The sequence below is a fragment of the Canis lupus genome, chromosome 20 (assembly GCF_011100685.1).
Source record: "Canis lupus familiaris isolate Mischka breed German Shepherd chromosome 20, alternate assembly UU_Cfam_GSD_1.0, whole genome shotgun sequence".
NCBI classification, from domain to species: Eukaryota; Metazoa; Chordata; class Mammalia; order Carnivora; family Canidae; genus Canis; species Canis lupus.
In genome coordinates this window covers 18,790,581-18,811,558 of record NC_049241.1, presented here as the reverse complement: position 1 = coordinate 18,811,558, position 20,978 = coordinate 18,790,581, and the positions used below count along the sequence as shown (strand labels likewise).

Sequence of the window (20,978 nt, the reverse complement as noted above, 5' to 3'; positions counted from 1 at the left end):
CTCTAAAATTCTCTTTTCACATCTGAGTGAGTTCTATATAATCCTGGGACTCGCCCACCTGCCTCGCAGGCCTTTGGCTATTGTCTCCCCCATCTGTCCATGTGGCCTACTCCCACCTGTTATCTAAGCCAGCATCTGGGTCTCTTCTTAGCAGCAGCCATATGGCCTCAATTTGGGGTGTGTGTCATGGGGAGTGGGGATCACAACCCCAGCGCCATCTGTGTTCCATCAGCTTCCTCCAGCACCTGTACCCACTTCTTTTTTCAAAGCCTAATGCTTTGAGGCTTCTTCTCTCCCCTGCTCTTCCTCTCGCGGGTTGAAAAGTAAATTCTAGTTGTCACCTGATCCACACAGTAGCCCATGCCATGGATGATCCAATCCTTCCTAGGGCTACTCACTGTTCCAGGTCACACTTGATGCCAATCAGGAACCTTCCTTCTCAGCATCCTAACCATCACCAGTCCCCTGCCGTGATTGGTGGCAAGCTGCATCATTAAGATCCAAAAGTCTGCAACCAGCCAAACATGGGCTAGAGTCCTAGCACTGCTGCTGACCAGCTGTGTGAGACTGGGCAAGTCTAACGTCTCAACTTCCCTTCTGTCATCTGTAAAATGGGGAATACTATGGCTTTTATGAAGCTGAAGGGATAATGCCAGTACAGATCTAAGCATGCTGCTCAGCATACAGTAAGTGATCAATAAATGTCAGGGAGTGCTATCTTATTTATTATTCTCATAATCGCTATTACTGCTGCTACCAATTGTGACTTTTACAACATCAAAGATATCTAAATATAGAATTGTTATAGTAACTATACGCACAGTGCCCAGATAGTAACTAACTACACATACAATACTGTGTGTGCTGTGTGTTCTCTGGGGCTAGAGGGAAGTGAAGAATGCACCAAAAATTAACAGAAGTGAACATATCACTCAATCCCTCTATGCCCACATTTCCGCTTATGAAAAGGAGAAAAGCTGGATGAACTGGGAGTTCATGTTTCTCACTACTGTCTATAAGAATAAAGCTGATAAACCTGTATGCTGATTTCAGGTTCCATAATACCCTAGGGAGATAGGACAAATCCTACAGGTTTCCAAACACTGCTTATTACAAACTTTGTTTCCAATGAAAAGCATCCCTGTTATAAAAGCCAGGTTTGTCTTCATCCCTTAAACCATTTCCTGAAGCTTATCCTGTAAGATAAGAATTTTTATGTCAAAGAAATACTTGACATCTGAGCAAAGTAAAAATAAACCCGAGACGTGTCTCAACTTCACAAAGGTCAAACAGTGGACAGCCAAAATGTTCAAAGTATTAGCATAATTAGGGAAAAGGGCAAGGTACTACAAGCTTGAAATTTCCAGATGCCACATGATGATGGCTTGACAATTTTAAGTTACATTTCAAATTTTGGTCATGAGAGAAGAGAGGAGGGATGGTTTGTCTTACAACTTTGCAGTTAGACGTACTCGAACCGATTTCCTTTCCTAGTTTACACAAAATGACATCTCTTTTAACACGAGGAATGCAGAAAACCTCAACTGGTAAACAGTCATGCTCACTTACCACACTGAGACTAAAATGTGATTTTATAATCTTATCAGAATATTCCCATGACCTGCGAGCAGAGCATTCATTTCATAAAATACTGAAAGACTGGCTTTATCATAAAATTCCCAGAAGGAATATCTGAATCTGTGTGGGAATTCCCCATCAAAAGACCTATCCCCTTGTTCCAATTTCATTAAATGCTCCTTATCTGAAGGCAATGAACACATGAAGGAGGATCTCAGCAGGAGAAGCCTGGAAAGCAGTGACCACTTATTTTCTCACCTTTCCTATGACAGTACAATCCACATCTTAGCCAACCTCATTGAGGGAATAAATCCCAACAGTGCCATACCAATCACAGTAAATTCTGTCTCATAACTGAGTTGGGATGTGACCCATTCTGTCTAGCAAGTCAATACAAAGATGTAGTCTGTTTTAGGACTTCAAGGAAAGCATCGAGAGATGCTCACACTCACAAAGAGAGACAAAGAAACAATGTCTTGCTGCTGTCTCTGGAGCTGTCTTATCTAGATGTGATGCTAGGACCTGTGGCAGCCATCTTGTGACCATGAGGAGACAAAACTGACAAGCTCAGGATGACTAAGAACAACCTAGGTCTTTAAAAAAGCAAAAACAAAAACAAAACAAAGAACCTAGGTCTTTGACAAGGTCACCAAACTGCTCAGCTCACTCATCTGGAAATCACCCAGTCCTTGTACTTAAGACAACATGTTTTTGAAGTCCTGTTACCTATTGCTGAAAATACCTTAAGTAATAGAACTGGACCCGTGGAAAATCATTAAAGAAAAATCTAGTTGTTCATTAGATGTGCCTTCCAAAGAGCATCCAGAAATGGGCTGCTCTGCCTCACCACAAATGGCAAGATGTGAAAGGAACAAGTTTTAAGAGTCTGGTATCTTGAACAGCACAGATGCTGATTGCTGAGGCTGGATCTTTCAGAGCTCACCTATGATGCGTGTAGATACTTCCCCATCAAGTGAACCAGGTCTTAAACATCCTTGTGTGCTGGACTCTGCAATCTGTGAAACGAGGATTTAGGAACAAGCTTTCTAAACTGCATATAAAATGGTATAAAGGATTTAAAAAAAAAACAGTGACTACAACATCTATCAGCAATTGCTACATACAAGCTGCTATTAGAAATCACAGTTCAAAATCATGGCCTGAATTTCCAAAGTTTTTTCAAAAATTCGTTAGGGGTTTAAAGCAAAACTGATGATTTAAAAATTTTTATCAATTTTACTCAAACAGAACACTGAAACTACTTCTTATTCCAACTCCATTTAATTAAAAACAAAAATAAAAACAAAAAAACAAGGGGTGCTTTGGGGGGCTCAGTTAAGTGTCCCAACTCTTGATTTCAGCTAGGGTCATGATCTCAGGGTCCTGAGAGTGAGGCCCGCATCAGGCTCTGTGCTCAGTGTGGAGATTGCTAGGATTCTCTCTCCCTCTGCCCCTCCCCCCTCCCCAACTTGTGCATGCTTTCATTAATTAATTAATTAAAATAAACCAAATTAGTCTCTATATCTGGCAGACATAATTCAGAGAACTCTACACATATTAAAAGCATAAACCTGCTTCATTTATGAAAATGTTCTAACAATGCTCATACCTCGATCTTCTCCAGACTGTCTTCTGCCTTGTAAACCTAAACTTTCAATGAAAGGCTTAGACTTTTAAAACTTCAGCTACTACCTTACTTGCTTAAATAGTAACCAAGGGAAAAAAAAAAATAGTAACCAAGGGACCTCAGGTGTGTCAGGCACTAGACGAGGGCAGCAGGTACAAAGGGGCCTGTTGTCATGCAGTGTATGCTTTAATAGCGACAAAATTAAATAATAAATGCTAGTTTAAAAAAAAACTAAACTAAAACTTTAAGAAATAAAATTAAAGCTAATGCTAATAAGGAGATAAAGGAAGGGGCTAAAGGAAACTGGGTGGAGAAGGCAGTTCTACTTCCAATGGAGAATTAATCAGTTTCTTTGACAAGTGACATACCAGCTGTGATCCCAGAGAGAAAGAGAAGCCAGCCAAGGGAACAGCCATGTGAAGCCAGGAGTCGAAAAGAAACAGCTGCTGACACCAAAGCCACAAACCACCCCAGCGGTCTTATTTACAAAAGGTGCAGATCATCTCTAACCTGTCTTTCTACCTGCAGCTGTTATGACAACAGAAAGTCCTCCTCTTTTAAAATTCAAGGTTAAAAGCCCTACAATTGGTAAAGTCCCCTTATTATTAATCTTCCCTTGGAAAAGCACAAGGCTTTAGTTGCTCTAAAAATAAACACTCATCTCATCGCTGTCTTATGTTTCATACTGGATCCCTTGAAGCAGTAAATAAAACTAGTTTTGACTCGAGAAGTTGAGATAGCCTTTGAGATACCTGAAGATCCACAAGGCTTCTTCTACGTCAGAGCTGAGAAGGGCTCTTCTGCAGCACTGTGGTAAATCCATGTCAGTGCTATACTGATTGACACAATTACACTGCAAAACTACCTTCTAAATAACTACCCAAGTGAGAAAGGCCAATCAAGAGCTGGCTGAGGATTCCTGGGCCACTCATCTGATACAGTAGCACGTGGCAGCAAAGAAAGCTTGGAATTTGCTGGTGGAAAACCAAACCCTTTGGTGGCATACACTTTTTATAGTCCCAGTTCCTAATACATGATATTTGCCACATGACTATATAAAAATTAAACAATAAGCCACAGCACTAAGAAGAGACTAAAAATCCTATCACTGAAACAAATGGCAAGCAAATGGAGACATCCATAAGCAGAGAAGCATGTTTTGGGTCAACCCAAAGCAATGTGCTGGAAACTTGCTATTTGATGACGGTAAGCCAGCACTGAATTTTTTTTTTTTTTTTAAGATTTATTGATTGATTTGAGAGAGATTGAGAGAGAGAGAGAGAGAGAGAGAGAGAGAGAGAGAGGGAGCACAAGTGCTCAGAGAGAGAGCGGGAGAAGGAGAAGGGGGCTCTAGCAGGGAGCTGATGTACAGCTCCGATCCCAGGACCCTGAAATCAAGACCTGAGCAGAAGGCAGATGCTTAGCTGACTGAGCCACCCAGGTGCCCCCAGACCTGCAGTTTTTATTTATTTATTTATTTATCTATCTATCTATCTATCTATCTATTTTTATTTATTTTTGACCTGCAGTTTTTAAGAGATTTGCAAAGCAGCAAGAGAAAAGCAGTAGAAGGTAGGGAGCATAGATTAATTTCCTCCTTAGCTCCTGATCCCTCAGGATGTTGGTCTCATTGTTCCATATCCAAGTGAAAAACCGGAGACCCTAAGAAGTAAATGAACTTGCCCAAGGAACGTACTGCACCTAAAATGTGAATCAGATTCATGTGGCTCCCAGTCACAGGCCCTTCTTATCACACTGCCTCACCTGGTCAACTAGGTTTGATTCATTATTCCTTGAGTAATCGGGAACAAGATTTCTCAAGGTCCTTCAAAAACAATTTTAGGGATCCCTGGGTGGCTCAGCCATTTAGCGTCTGCCTTTGGCCCAGGGTGTGATCCTGGAGTCCCGGGATCAAGTCTCACATCAGACTCCCTGCATGGAGCCTGCTTCTCTCTCTGCCTGTGTCTCTGCCTCTCTCTCTCTACCCTCCCCCAACTCTCTGCGTCTCTCATGAATAAATAAAATCTATTAAAATAAAGAAAAAAAAAACCATTTTAGTCCCTAGAGATTACTAAGAAGCTGAAGAATGTCACATGCGATGAAGACTGAGTTTCACTCAGAACCCTCTCAGGTGAGTATGAGGACAAGCAGGTTGAGGATCTTCTGAGAGGACGAGTGGAGGATGGGGCCACCCGTGCACCTAATGCCTGTATCTCGGCACAGAGCCCTTGGACGTCACATTCTTTCAAGCCTCTGCTTTCTACTCTGACAATTTCCACTACACCAAATGCCTCACTATTCTTTACTCTGTACCAGACCAGCTCCTCAGGGAAGTTCTCTGAGAAGTCCAGTGCCACCATCACCGCTGCCACTACCACACCCCCCAAACCCCAGTGGACACCACCCCAGCAGTGTGCCCCAAGGCCCACAGTGCTTGCTGCTCCTAGGACATCCCTAGCACAGTAGCAGAATGTTCGAGGTACCTCTTCACTGCTCTGAGACTTCTCCAAGCAGGACCTGAGTTCAAGTTTCTTTCCTCCCTGGTACTTGGCACGGTGCCTTCGAGTTACAAATTCAAGTAGATACCCACTGATCCTTCACGTGGCCACATGGGCCGGGGCAGCAGGACTTGAGATGAGGGACTCTCAAACGGTTGAGAGCAGGGGCTCTGGATAATGACATCTACCCCCTATGTCACCTTGGTCTCCTCATCTATAAATGGAGGTAAGGATTTTGCTTAGCCTCTCGGAGAGCTATCCTCTGGATAACAAAGTCAGGAGATGCTGACACCTGAGTGACTGAGAACATAATGAATGTTCTGTTAGCGTTCCTTCCCTTCCTGTACCCCCTACCCCGCGCTTCATTTCCTTCCAGGCACTCACTGTCCAGCTGACACATTAATAATTTGGTTTGGCTTGCTGCCAGGCCCTGCCCTGCTAGGATAACAAGTCTGTCAGGAGAGGACTCTTGCTTTCTTCTCTGCTGTGTACTGGAACGGACAACACTCACTGGGATGCCGAAGGCCTCAAGTATTTCTTAAGTGAATAAAGGCACAAACAAACAAGTGAATGACTGAACATTCACAAACAAGTGAATGACTGAATATTCAAGTATTCGCTTAAATACTCACTGACCAACTCATGAGCATACAGTCTAGAAGACACTTGAGGAATGTTAACAAAACTGAAGACCATGAATTGGTAAGTCAATAATGACAGGGATATTTCATCTTTTGTATTAGTAGCAAAGAAAAAGTGACAAATGAGTGAAATTCTTGGACACAAATTTATTGCTGATCTCACACTAGGTAGAAAAGGAGTCCTCACACCAATACCTTATCTGTTCCCAGACTCACCATTATATAATTAATGCTATGTGAACCCACACCCTCCCCTACTGATAGAACTATGCTTTAACAGAGCCCTCTAGAAAGGCACAAATCCTCTGTAAGAAAATCTGCTCCAGTTGGCCAGCTGCCTGGCTTCGGGTTTCCTCAAAGGCTAGTCTTTGATTGATCGGGGCAGAGCCTTCCTATCTACATGGAAGCATTGGTGGAGGCCAAAGAGCCTCCAACTGCCCCTGTGGTATTGGTACCATTTCCCCTGGCACTGAGAATAGAGGAGGACGACAAGGAGGTAAAAGTACCCAGGAAAGAAGACCGCAAGTTCGCAACCTCCTCTCTAGGCTTAATGCCTTTCAACATGTTCCTCAAGTCTTTTCGGTCTCTCTTGCTTGGTTCTCACCCTTCACATCCAATAGATGAATGTGCTCCTCTTTTTTCTAATCTGCATAGTTGTGGGCAGCGCTAAAGAAATTTGTGCAGGAAGTAAAGAGAAGATAAAGGTCCTGAGTTCTATTATCACCATAGTTACCTGTTCAACTTGCATGAAAACCCTAAATTTAAAAACATCACATGACTCTGTCCAATGGATGGACTGAGTTTTTTGAGATTCTGTACCAAAAAACTTGAATTTCTCTAAAAGTGTTCCTCATAATGAAATGAAAGCATTTCATTCAACACTACACATACCCATGATCTTGGTTCTCCTACAAACGTTCTACAGCATCTATAGGCAAAATGCTCCGGAGTACTTCTGCTTTTCCTATTTTTTTTTTTTTTAAAGGCCTTTGTATTCCTCTCTTCTCCATATTCAGTGGTGAGAAAAGTGATTTATCACCTGCCACAGGACCGCTACTCGGGCTCCCCACCATAAATCTTGCCTTTGTGACAAAACCCTTATCTTCAAAAACAGATAGCATCAACCATTACTGCTCTCTGTGTCGATGTCCTTTTATTAAAGAACGACTGTTTTCGTTATAAATCCTTAGGCATATGAGTGGAAGACACTTTCATAGCACATGCCTTCACTGAGGGGCAATCCAGCTCAAGCGACATTCTCACTTCTGAGCAAGGGCAAAATCCCTAAGTAAATGCGTTCCACAGGGGCTGAGCTGAAGGACATTTTTCAAAGACCAATGCCATTTGGTTGAAGTTGGCTCTGGAGGGCTGCATACCTTTTCAATCAAAGCCATAGCTGCTGGAGGGTGAGCCCTACCCCCGGAGATGAGCCCTGAGAACTCCACACATCTCCATGGAGCAGGTGGGCCCCACCTCATCCACAGACTCTGCTCCCGGGCTTCCCTTCTAAGGTGGCTGCTCAGAACCCCAAAAAAGGAAGCCGTGCCCTGAAAGCTGATATGATCACAGATGCTTCCCCTGGTCTGTTCGGTAAAGGTGGCGACATAGCTTTCTCTACCTCACAGGTTTGCAGGCAGCCCCCAGACTGACAGGGCAGGGCAAGGAATGGAAGACGGGGTTCGGTTTGGTGGAAACATTCTGGACAATGCTGTACTTAATGTGAGTAGGGGCACCATGACTGTTCTCAGAAAATTAATTCCGTGTGTGTCAACAGAATTTTGACTCACACAAAAAAGCATCTTAAAAATCACTTCATGGGACACCTGGGTGGCTCAGCAGTTATGCATCTTCCTTCAGCTCAGGGCATGATCCTGAGGTCCTGGGATCAAGTCCCACATCGGGCTCCCTGCATGAAGCCTGCTTCTCCCTCTGCCTATGTCTCTGCCTCTCTGTGTGTCTCTCATGAATAAATAAATAAAATCTTTTTAAAAAATCACTTCATTTAGCGTCTTTCTTTTATAAGTAAGCCAGGTGGAGTGAAATAGTTAGGATTCAAGTCTCTATAGTCATTCTTTCTTTTCAAACTTAGTAATAAAAAAATAAATAAAACAGCAAATCTACTCACACCTATGTGTTTTTTAATTTTTGAGCCATTTAGTGTGTGGTCACATGGATTGATTCTCTTCCTCTCTTATCTCTCTTTTAAAAATTTTAGTTAAGTTCTTCCAAAGTATCAAAGCGCACATAGTCAGATTGCTAGTTATTGACTCAGCTGCGCGGAAATCCAATGCTATGTACTGTCTACTAGAGAAAAAAGTAAAGAAGTTCTGGATTGATCCATCACAATGCTTTATCATTAGCTTCCATGTGCTTCTTTTCCAGTATGCTTTTCTTCCATGGGCCTGAAGACCTTGCATGGATGTCGGGGAAGCAAGCTATCTGGTGGATCTCTGTGGGAATGAATCATGCTGTGCATTCCGGCTGTCATAGAGCATATAACTCAAGCACAGCTAGTTGCTTCTCAGGTCCAGGCACACCTGAGTCCCTATAAGCAGGGACATAGCAGTCCTTAAAAGGAGGACTACTGTCCCAAGACAGCGCATAATCAGGTACTAATAGAAATAATCAGACCAACCCAAGAGAAGTCAGCCAAAGAGGAAGCAGCTTGATTTTGCAAGAGTACCCTCCCCTCAAATTTCTAATAAAAATGGAGATTCCTTCCTGTATTTGGGGGGAAATATATATATATATAATAAATATATATATATTTATCACTTGGATTTCAAGAGTTTAATCGGAAACTTGGGAAAACTGGAGTTTTGAGAAGATTGTTCCTGGAGCTTTCATGCCGGAGACCTCAGATAAACAGAAAATGCCACAAGCTCATTAGCAAAAGGGGGGTTTTTTCAGCTCTTCCTTTGTATTCCACAGTGTGCTGCAGAGACTATGGCTTATCTCAAGTCTTATAGCAACATACAGAGCTTGTTGATAGTTGGTTGGAAACCAGGGATGGCTTGTTATAAATGCTGATCAGTTTTGCTGGCCCCAAAGGCCTCTCTGAGGTCCTAAGGTGACCATTTCTGGCAGTACAAGACCCCAGAGCTGATAGCTAGGCATGATCTCTAGGGCTTCCGTTGCCTGGGAACCACAGAGCATATACAATGCACCTCAGCCCTGATTGTCTTTATTACAATGTGTAGCAAGTGACAGTGGAATGTAGGTGACCAAGAGGACCAGGGGGAGAGTGAGGAACAATGGCCTCTAAAATGAAATGCTGCCACAGGAGGAGTACTTTCTAGCAGAGATTAGCAAACCATATCCAGCAAACCAAATCTGGCTCACTGCCTGTTTTTTTAAAAATAAAGTTTCATTGTAACATAGTCATGTTCATCTGTTTACATATGGTCTGTGGCTATTTTCACACTAAGATGGCTATACTGAGTTGTTGCAACAGAGATTATATGGCCCCCAAAGCGAAAACATTCATTATGTGATCCTTTACAGGGAGGAAACCCCCGTTCAATGGTAAAATGCAAATGTTATGGACCATGTTCATTCTTCCAAATCTATACAAGCTCTCCAAAAATATCTTACAAAATAACATAAAATCGACCTCCCAATTCACATGGGTCATTACCACACATTAAGAGTAACCCAGGCTGGAACACTTAAAAAAAAAAAAAAAAAAAAAGGAAAAAAAAAAAGGCGGCCAATACTGAAGGGCGTTTCCACTCCACCAGGATAAGCCATTCACTTTTGCCTTGTCACAAATGCAAACTTTTGGCTGCCAGGAAGAATATGTAGCTAGACTCTTAGTACACCCTCTAGACAGGAGTGGACTGTGAGAGGCAAGAATACCTAAAATTAAAAGGGCAAATACTCTATTCTAACATCACAGAGAAGTAACAGTTGCCAGGATTAATGAGCTGGCTTTAGCCCTGTCCGATATTTGACACTCAGCCTAGAAAAAGAAAAAAAATGTCCAACATTAATTACCTTCTTCTAGGGCTAAAGGCTGCCCTCTAAGTACATTCTAACTCCCTCTCTTTGAGCCTCTTGACTGCTAATCTCCTTGGTATCAAGAAAACCTGCCCCAGGACAGAAGTGCCTTCTTGGCTAAAGCTCTATAAAGCTTCAGAAACCAAACTGAGTGCTTGACCATGCTAATTAGGTAGTGTGAGCCCGGACAGCTAAGAAAGCCTTCTCAGCTCACTCTCCTTCCCCAACACTTCTTTAAAAACAGAAACAAAGTCAATGAGTGCAAACATGCACATTCTATTACTGCAAAACAGCCAAAAGGCAGAGCCAATAGAGACCCTACCTAAAAGACAAGGTGATTTTTAAAACCAATTCAAGTTTTTCCCCTCCTCTAGCTCATTTCTGTCTCTGGCAGTTCAGTCCTGTGTTAAACAATTGCTTCATTTACAACACAAGTTGTACTAGGGCATGCTGTGAATTATAACTGAGTTTTAAACCTCTCAATTCACTAAAGGGCTGTGATAAGATGCTTCTCCTTTGAAGTGTGGTACGAGTGAGCAAAGCAATGGTTTAGAAAGGAAAAGTTAATAAGTTAATGTACAAAAAATCTCCCAGCTCGGAAGGATTTCATCTTTCTCATGAATACTAGTGCTTCTGTAATTCAACATGACTGCCTATAAAAACAATGAACACAAACAGCATTATATCATACTTAAAAGGAAAAACAGCAGCTTATAATTACACAGTTAAGTCTTAAGAAAGCTCACAAACAACTACAGAACAAATACGGTATGTGTGCTGTTCACAGATCACAAAGGTGCCCACAACGTTCTGGAAAAGCCATCCCGGCATGAACAACTCTAGTGTAATACATTACACACCTCCAAGAGTGCTTAGAGATCTCACTTCCAGGGCAAGTCTTCTTTTGACATTTGTGTCCAGTGCAGTGAAGCTCCACACAAGAAAAAGTCATTCCTGGAATGTTCATCTCATCTTTTGCTCCCAGAAATCTAACATAGTAACTTTCCCAAGGACAAACTTGAGAAACAACGGTCGAGTCAAATAGAAAACTCATAATCAAACTTGATAATGTTTATAGCTGGGCCAAACTGAGATGTGTGGGTTTTTTGTTTTTAATATTTTATTTATTTGAGAGAGACAGAGAGTGAGCAAGAGAGAGAACACAAGTGGGGAGGGGCAGAGGGAGAGGGAGAAGCAGATTGCTCACTGAGCAGGGAGCCTGACATGGGGCTCCATCCCAGGACCTTGGGATCATGACCTGAGCCAAAGGCAGATTTTTTTTTTTAAAGGTTTTTTATTTATTTATTCATGAGAGACACAGAGAGTTGGGGGAGGGGAGAGAGAGAGAGAGAGGCAGAGACACAGGCAGAGGGAGAAGCAGGCTCCATGCAGGGAGCCCGACATGGGACTCGATCCCGGGACTCCAGGATCACGCCCTGGACTGAAGGCGGCGCTAAACCGCTGAGCCACCCAGGCTGCCCCAAAGACAGATGTTTAAGTGACTGAACCACTCAGGTGCCGAGATGTGTGTTTAAAAGACAGTTTACGAAACAAAAAAACAAAAAATAAAAAAATAAAAGACAGTTTACAGAAGCTTACAAACTTAAGAAAAAGTTCAGAACAAAGTATCAGAAAAGGTTTTGACAAGACCATGTGCTCTGTTGTGGGAAGTGCACTGTGGCAAATAAGCCTCATCCCAGGTTCAGCTCTGCCACTGTTCAGACCATGGGATGGGAACAAGGCCTTCACTGCTACGTATCTCTATCTTCTCACTATACAAAGCAGGTGATTGAAAGGACCAATCTCCAAAAATCATCAGAATGCTTCCACGGCCTTCCATTTATGTCACTCAAAATCAATTTTTGTAAAATAACTCAGCAGTAACCCTCTCAACAAAAGTATGTCTGATTGCCAAGAACACAGGGTCATGTAATCTGAAAGTCAGGATGAAATAGGACAGAAAAAGAGGAAAGGGGCAGTAGGATTAAGAAGGGAGAGGATGAAAACCCAACGAAATCACCTTTAGTTATATTATCTTGCTGTCATTTTGCAAGGAAGAATAGGTCCTCTGCAAGAAAGGATACTTGCATGCACTCAAGTACACACCCTGGGCCAGAATCTTTCCCCCAAACTGGGGAGCTGAGGTCTTTCAGGGTTAAAGACTGGAGAACCAAGTCCAAGCTGAGGCACATTAAAAATAATGCAGGTAACAAACCTCAGAAAGTAACACTGCTAGAAGCATCTCCATTCAAAACTAAAGCTGGTAATATAAGGACAGTCACCTACCACAGTAAGGAGTATCAGCAAAGCTGAACATTTTCAAGACCTGAGTTATGCGTTGCCCTCACTGTCAATCCTCAAGCGAAGACAACTGGAAACCTCTCCAGGCTGCAATGTGCCAAGCATCGATGCCACAGATACAACATTTTATTTTTTTTTAAGATTTTATTTATTTACTCATGATAGACATAGAGAGAGAGAGAGAGGCAGAGACACAGGCAGAAGGAAAAGCAGGCTCCATGCCGGGAGCCTGATGCAGGACTTGATCCCGGGACTCCAGGATCGCGCCCCGGGCCGAAGGCAAGTGCCAAACCACCGAGCCACCCAGGGATCCCCAGATATAACATTTTAGCAGCAACTTTTCATGTACCTTTTTCTGCAAGTAAAAATAAATACATGACCCAAACTACAGAAGTGTTGGGAAACAAGTTTTCAGAGTGATACAACTCGAATTCTAAGACCCCACCAAATACTAAGAAATTTATTTTTCAAGACCATTTGCTTGTCAGAATACAAGCAACAGCACCAAACACAAGTTCCCAATAGTGCCTGTTGAAATCATCAACCTTTAGCCTTTTAAAATTCTGCTTGATTCAACTCACTACATGTGTTGACAGAAACCAATACCTATCTATCCTATGTCCTGCAAAAGTGAGACCTTACAAACCTGATACCTTGTTGGTGTGGGTTACTATGCATTTAGTGATAGCTATGAGAGCTGTAAATGAAGAAGCCAAAGTCCAAGAGATAAGTGGAATTTCTAAAGAAAGAATCAAGAAGCTGAATTATAAAGAATTTTTAAAAAGTGAGGATCATGCACAACACATACTCCCCCATGATACTTATTTTCAAGGCCTCTATTAGGGTGAATTGCAAGGTTATCAAAGACATTCACTTTTCCTGCCCTTACTTCAATCCACAGTGTGATGAGATGTTTTGGGACAGAACTAAATCAGTACTTACCTTAAAGGGAGTCATTCACTAATGCATGGTTGATGACTCATCCTATTAAAGGTCAACATTCATTCATTCATTCATTCGAGCATATAGGGTTTCCCCCTGCTTTCAAACCTCAGTTGAGAGCTTAGCATAATGACCTTCCGAAAGCAACCTTACAGAAAGAACAATGTGGAGAAGAACCTGACTGGCCCAAGGGATTTGAATCTATTATTATGACTAACTTCTGCATCAAAGGGGTCTCTGTAGAATGCTATTCCTGTTCCCTTGATTCATTTACTCTTCTGACTGTAAACTGAAAGAATCCCTACATGTAATCAGACACGTAGATGTTTATGCTGACTAAGATTAATACACAACAACAGGAAAAAAATGTTTACAGAGCCTCCCCCCCCCCCCCCCCTTGGAACTGGGGGAATCCAGGCTCATTAGCTTCTCAGGTCAGACAGCTTCCTTTTTTCCCACCCTGCTTCTTTGATCCCAGGGAGGACACTCTACAGAATAGGGTCATGTGTTCCCTCTGCTCTGCTAGCTTAAGTCAACAGGGCACACCAGAAGTGAAGCGAGGGAGGGAGGACAAATGAGGCCTGGTATTTGCCCCTTGTTGTGGGGTGATCTCTTGACAGCAGTGTCCTTTCAGGAACAACAGCTCCTATCTGGGCAGCCCTCTCCACAGTGCTCCTTCCTTCTAGATTCTGGGAGCTCCTTCCTGCCCTGCCAGCCAAACTAGGTCACAGCAGTGCTCCTAGCACAGGATGCCCACTTCTATGTTCCCCCTACACCAGGGGGTCAACGAACCAGGGCCCAGGAGCCAGATCCTACCCAAAGCCTGTTTTGGTTAATAAAGTTTTATTGGAAGCCACACCTATTCATGTATGTGATGTCTGTGGCTGCTCTCTATGCTAGAACAGCAAAAGTAACTGAAACAGAGGCCATGTGGCCCCCCCAAAGCTGAAAATATTTATAATTTGCCTCTCTACAGAGAAATCTGCCAACTCCTACCCTACACTCTTCTCAGATCCTTGAAAATAATCCTTTAAGTTACTTCTGATTTACCCTACGTTAGGTGTGCCATGTTTATTTCGGGGATCTTGTATGAGATAGTCCTCGATGACTACTATAATGTGGCTTTAGTTACTGCTATTATTCTCATTTCATACAAGACAAAGAAATTTAAGATTCATTTTGGAAGAAATATGTAGGTAAAAGGGAGTAAGAACAAGTTAAAAAAAAAAAAAAAGCTTACAGAGAGAGAGAGAGAGAGAGAGATGTGTGAAGTGTTTAAATTCTGTCAATTCATTACTGATCCAGAGGATTTCCCCCGTTATTTAAAAGATAAATTAACAGCAGCCAAGAATCTAAGTTTGCTTTGGCGACTGATGAGGAACCTGCCTGCCACCCCCTGCCCCCCGCCACGATTTCCTGCTCCTTATGCTTGGATATGAGGCACAATAATACTTTGGTGAGTGAACTGGAAAAGATTCTGCTACAGAATTCTTTCTTCATTCATGAATGGTGTCAAACAATTTCATGGGATCTTGGTTGGTACACAGAAAGAGCTACATGGTTAAACCCAGTTCTTCTTGGCCAGCCCTTGCCCCAGGATTTTGAATATTAACTTTGTAATACGTGAGTGAGTCATATCCAAAGACAGAAATCTTCCAAGGAACACTGAATTTGGAAGGCCTCACTCTGTGGGGTCAGAGACCAATAAATGACTGCCACTAGATAATAATAAATACTCATTAATTCAAACTTCCAGCTGTTCAGTACTTTAGATGTGCCAAGGCCTATGCAGACACCTCATGTTTTTGTTTTTTTTTTTTTCTCCATTTACTGACGCCGGCAAGCTTATTTTTAAATGTACTACCATTACTTTCATTTCTCAGATGAGAAAATGAAGGTAAACAGGTATTGAGAACTTGCCCAAATCTGTAAATGACAAAGTCTAAAGTGCAGAACCTGCCTTTCTGAAGGAGGCATGCTGAAAATTGCCCCTGCATGAGAGTGTGTCACTCCAAGAGAAGAGAAGCCTGCCATTGACGATCTGACTATAATCAGAGAGCAACTCAGAGGTTATTTTATAAATCACTGCTATCACTGTTCTTGGAGCTCCTGGTGGTTTAAAACTATTACTGTGATCCCAACAACCCTAAACGATAGGTAGAGTGTTTGTTCCATGGGGTCTATGCTATTAGGTATGGAATAAGTTTGCAGGTGGGGGTGGGGGGTGCATATTTATAGTCACTATGCTTCCTTAGACTTTCACAGAAAAAGTTACAAGTTTCAAACGCCATTGGAGAAGCAAGGACTCCCCATGAACATATTCCAAGAAATGAAGGTCCTACCTGTCCCCATAAATCACCATCTATTGGTTTCCATGTTATTTGGCACCTCATACCTTCAAAGTCTACATTCTGTAAAGCGTTCCTCTGGATGTTCATTTATACTGTTTGAAAATGGAAAGCCTATGCTAGGACCGAGTTGGTATTGACTGAGGGGAAAATAATGATTTTCAGAGCTTTGTCTAAGACTCTGCAAACTTAAAAATTCTTTACAGGTTCATGGATGGGTTCCAAGGGGCCTGAGTCCTGTGAAATTGTGTGAGCACACACATGGGAGAAGGAAGGAATGAGAGAATATGAGAATATGCATTTTTTGGCAAGGAGATCCAAAACTCTCATCAGATCCTTATGGAGGGGTCTGTCTCCCCAGAACCACAATCACTGAGATGGGAGCTAACACAGTCCTGTTCCTTTGGTGCAATCAGCTCACACACAGCATGCTGGCTGAATTAGAGCATTTAGCTCCTCCTCCTCCTAAGCTGAGAGCCTTTGCCATTCCTCTTTGCCCTATGTCTTGCTCACCACCTACTCACAAGGAGCCTGTGACGTCACTATTCCCCACAGAGGGGAATTCAACACAAAGAAAAGGCTGTGCTGGATGCCAGCTGAGAGGTTTAGTTTCTCAAGTAACACCAAGGCCTTTTCTGTGGCCATTTCACCTATGAGGCAATAGTTTGACATCCAACCGAAGTCTCAAAATAGGGCTTTTATTTCATCTTGACTTCAGCCTGACTACCAAAAAAATGCATATGGACCTTCTCATATATCATATCTGTGGTTTGGTAATTCTCCATAAGTGACTATCTTCTATAATTGTTATTTTTCCAGAGACTGGCTTAAATTATATCTTGCTGCATAACAATGAAGTTTACATCAAACTAATTCTCAACTACAATACAGCCGCCTTCATAATATCCAGTTAACAACTTCCACATAACACCCCAGAAGCAACCAGCAACTGGTTATATTTCAGTAAATGCCCTTTTTGGGGAGGGAAGGGAGGAGGAATTCTGGAGGAGGAGGTTTAAACTAAGCACAGATCTTCAAGGTGCAAACATACTCCCATATATAGAACAGCCCTTACAAAACTAGAAGCAATGTAACTTTGGGATTTTTCTTCATACAAAGAATGTGTGTGTGTGTGTGTGTGTGTGTGTGTGTGGCTTTCTTACAATCAGCTGAGTAGGCAAAGAGAACTGATGGTTTGCTTAGTATGTTTGCCAATTTCCCCCAATTTTAAAACAAAAACACTCTCCGTGCCATGACCATATGTCCTTACGTATCTTCTTTTACCACAGAAACCCAATGATGAACACTCAACAATGTGACATTACTCTTTGAATAAATGTGACTCTGCTTTTGGAAGAGAAGTCTTTCACACTGGCTTTGGAGTTGGTGCAGTATGCCTGTGCGTGGGTGTGAATGTGTGAAAATCTAGTTCTATATATTTTACTTGAAATTTTATTTCTGATTATAAAGAAGTATCTGCTCATTGTAGAAAATAAAATTGCAAAAATTATATGAATGTATAGTATACACAATTGTTGGGAGTCCAAGCCCGAGAATCAAAAGAAATACGTATAGGGACATTATTACAGAATTGTTTGTAGATGAAAAAATTATAAAGTAATTGAATGTTATATCAATACATGTGTCATAGAATAAACTGGGATTATATTCATATTTGGAAATTGCATGCATTTATTAAAACCAAGGACTTTAATCTATAGGTGGTATGTACATGACATACTGTTAAAGTTTTTTTTTTTTTACTGTTAAAGTTTAAATAAAACACGAGTACAGTAGGATTCCACTGGTATAAGGACAATGATCTAAAAAAGAAAAGAAAAATCTAACACCCCATATGTGTGTGTACATTTCTATTTTTGCATAATTATGCAGAAGGCTGTGGAAAGATCTGTGCCAGACTGAAACACTGCTTATCTCAAAAAACAGGAGGAAAGGAAAAGAAGGTGGAAGAAAACTGTATTTTCCATTTTAAAATTTCATTGTTTTAATGATTTGGGCAACTGCACATAACTTTACAATCTGGGTGCTGGTGGGTTCAATAAAAGTTTTTTTCTATTAAAGAAAGAGAACTAAATATTATAATAAAAAGGTCTCAGAATCCACCCCCTTCCACCCACCATGATAGGCCACTGGTGACAACTTGTATACAAATTTCCATTATCCCCAGACATACACTAAAATAGCTTTTTAAACAAAATACATTTTATATATAACATTAATACAGAATATATATGTGATATGCATATATATGTATATGCTTTTTTTAAAATATGCTTTTCACTTAGTGAGGTTTAAACATGTTTCCACTGGCATGGGGTCTGATTGGACAGAAATGTGACAGAGCAAGATGGGGACTTGGATCCTACAGTTCTCACCTGCCAGCTGTGAAACCTCATATGAGGCACTTAGCTGAGTCTCAGTGGTATCTGCTGTAAAACAGGAACAAGATCACCTGCTATTGCAGGACTGCACAAATGACACAAAATTCATCAAGATAATCAAGTTCACTTGCTGAAACACAACGGGTGCTCAACAAATGGAAATTACCAGTAAGAATGACATAATGGTAACGTCACTGAGTACTTGCCCTGTGCTAAGAATGCTTCTAAGAGCTTCTAAAACCTTGAGACATATTCACTCATTTAACCCACACACCTAACTTCTGAAATAGATGCCATCATCCTCATTTGTCAGACAAGAAAATAAAGGTCAAGAGAACTTGCCGAAGGCTACACAGCTAATAGTATTAGAGCTGGGATTCAAACCCATGCAGCTAGTTTACTTTTTTTTTTTTTTTTTAAGATTTTATTTATTTATTCATGACAGAGAAAGAGAGAGACAGGCAGAGACACAGGCAGAGGGAGAAGCAGGCTCCATGCGGGGAGCCTGACGCTGGACTCGATCCCCGGTCTCCAGGATCAGGCCATGGGCTGAAGGCAGGCGCCAAACCGCTGAGCCACCCGGGCTGCCCGCTAGATTACTCTTATCCACTCTGTATGCTGCTGCTCAATATTGTGATTGTGGATGGGTTTTAGGGAAGTAAATACTTCTACAGGAACATCTGTGTAGACCACATAATAAGTGATTAACCACACAACTACAACAGCCTCAAGCCAGCAATTTTCTCAGTGCTGGTAACCAGGCCTTCTCAAAACGTGGGCACATATGTGGTCATTCACCTGGACATCCCAAAGTAGCTCCCCAGTGATGTTCAGCACTTCCCGCCCATCTCTCCCCACATGACCCACCAGTTATGGTCTGCAAAGGACCCCAGTCAGCCAGAAGCATTTCCGACTCAAAACAAAATTTAAGCAAAGGGAGGGAGATAATGCTACAAGTAAAATAGAATAAGGTGGCCTCAAGGGCTGGACTCACCTAAACCACAGTCCTTTACTGGGTCACCAGTGGTATCTGCATCCCAGGTGGCTGGCTCAGGCAGTAAGTATCTCATTAGCTTATGATGGAATGAACGGTTTCATGTCAGGCTTTGATCATGAGAATCCCATGACCGGCTTCTTAAACATACAGCTGACCCCAATGTCATGAACAAAATAACTTCTTTCCAATCTCCAGAAGCCAGGCACATTTAGCAATGTGTCGACCACCACTTTTAGGACTCTTAAATTAAATCAAAATGGCATTTCTGTCTCCCTCAAGATCTAACAGACCTCAAGTTCTGGCCCTGTCTCGTTGGTGGTCTGTAACATTAAACCATCAACAATTAGCTTTATGTTTTCACTTCCAATTCCATGGCAGTTCTTTTCTCTCTCTGACATGGCCAGGACATTCCCTCTGTCTGGTGCAGTGAATGAGGGGGTAAAAAAGAAGGAAATAAAAAAAAAAAAAAAAAAAGGCCATTTATAATCAGAGAATTTGTTTCAATTCTTAACAAGCATAATCTAGCATCCCTGTTACAGGAGCATCTTCCGTGATCACTAGTGAACTTGGGGTGCCATGGAGTTAACATGAAATAGGAGGGGAAATAAGAGAAAAAAGAACCACTTCCTCCCAAGAAAGAGGGTAATGTTTTCTCACAGACCCCTCCCACCCTGAGCTGAACTTGAGCGCTTAACATGCTTTGCTCAATGACTACATTTCTAGAAAAAGTTAGTTTCATTTCTTAACTGGATGCTCTATTTAATGGGGTGTGTGTGTATGAAAATAAATGTAAACTAATTTAGAAGAAAACAGAAAAATTATTACTAATAATACCACCTAGCTTTTGCTTTCTTAAAGTTCCTTGAAACATTTATTTTGATCCCTCGGCAGTTCTTCTAGTTTAGATTCTAAGCATTACTTATGGGATGTCCTTAAACCACAATGTTTCGTGGCAATTCCTCCAAAGGAAATACTAACATTATACTGCATTCTATTTCTAATATTGTGCATTCTCACTTGAGTAATCAAGCTAAGCAAAATATTAGGTGAAATGCATTCAGAATCACCAAATATCAACCAAAGTGGCTCAGTATACATAAAGCTTGCCACTAACCTTTCAATTTCCGTAACAGACATCGCTTACTTTTAAAAAAGTCCATTTGGATGAATTCGCCATTCCCCCATCCCAAAAGAAAAGAGAAACTGCTCTGTCCCTGTTTGATCTCCTCCTTATGAAATCTTCACCAAAACGTTATTTTTTTTCAAAGTAAACTCTGAACGTGAGGCTGCTTCCACCTTCGAGAGGTAACGTTTCAGGTTCAAGCAGGCTGGTACATAAACATAGAAGCCAACACCCGACTCTGCACAAGTTTAGCTTCTTTTCTTGGCTCAAGTGTTTAAAGGAAAAATTAAGGCAATTGCTCCATCGTATTGGTCTCAGCATTCCAAAGCATAGGAATTCACATTTTAAAGTTTCCGTTAGCAAATGTTATTGGGGAAGCACAGCAGGAAATGTCTATTAAGATACTTCTATCTGATGTCTTCATTTACATGGACACTTACACTGTTCTTAGCTTGTTAGTCATTCTATGAGGACATTCATCTGTTTTCAGCTTGTCACCCTTTTCTTGCTACTTCAGCAGAG

At 41.6% G+C, this 20,978-nt stretch overlaps 1 protein-coding gene across 2 annotated transcripts in view; it reads right to left on the bottom strand.

Moving 5' to 3' along the window:
* PDZRN3 (PDZ domain containing ring finger 3) overlaps nucleotides 1-20,978 on the bottom strand; it is a 237,565-nt gene that overhangs the window by 176,264 nt on the left and 40,323 nt on the right. Inside the window, exons 1-2 of one of the 2 annotated variants that reach the window (XM_038565840.1) lie at nucleotides 3,188-3,242; nucleotides 2,522-2,594 (exon numbers count right to left, since the gene is read on the bottom strand). The exons of the other annotated variant lie outside the window; for it this stretch is intronic. The gene's annotated coding sequence lies outside the window, so the exon portion shown is untranslated. Of the gene's footprint in view, nucleotides 1-2,521; nucleotides 2,595-3,187; nucleotides 3,243-20,978 lie in introns of those variants that run through there. 2 annotated transcript variants of the gene reach the window in all.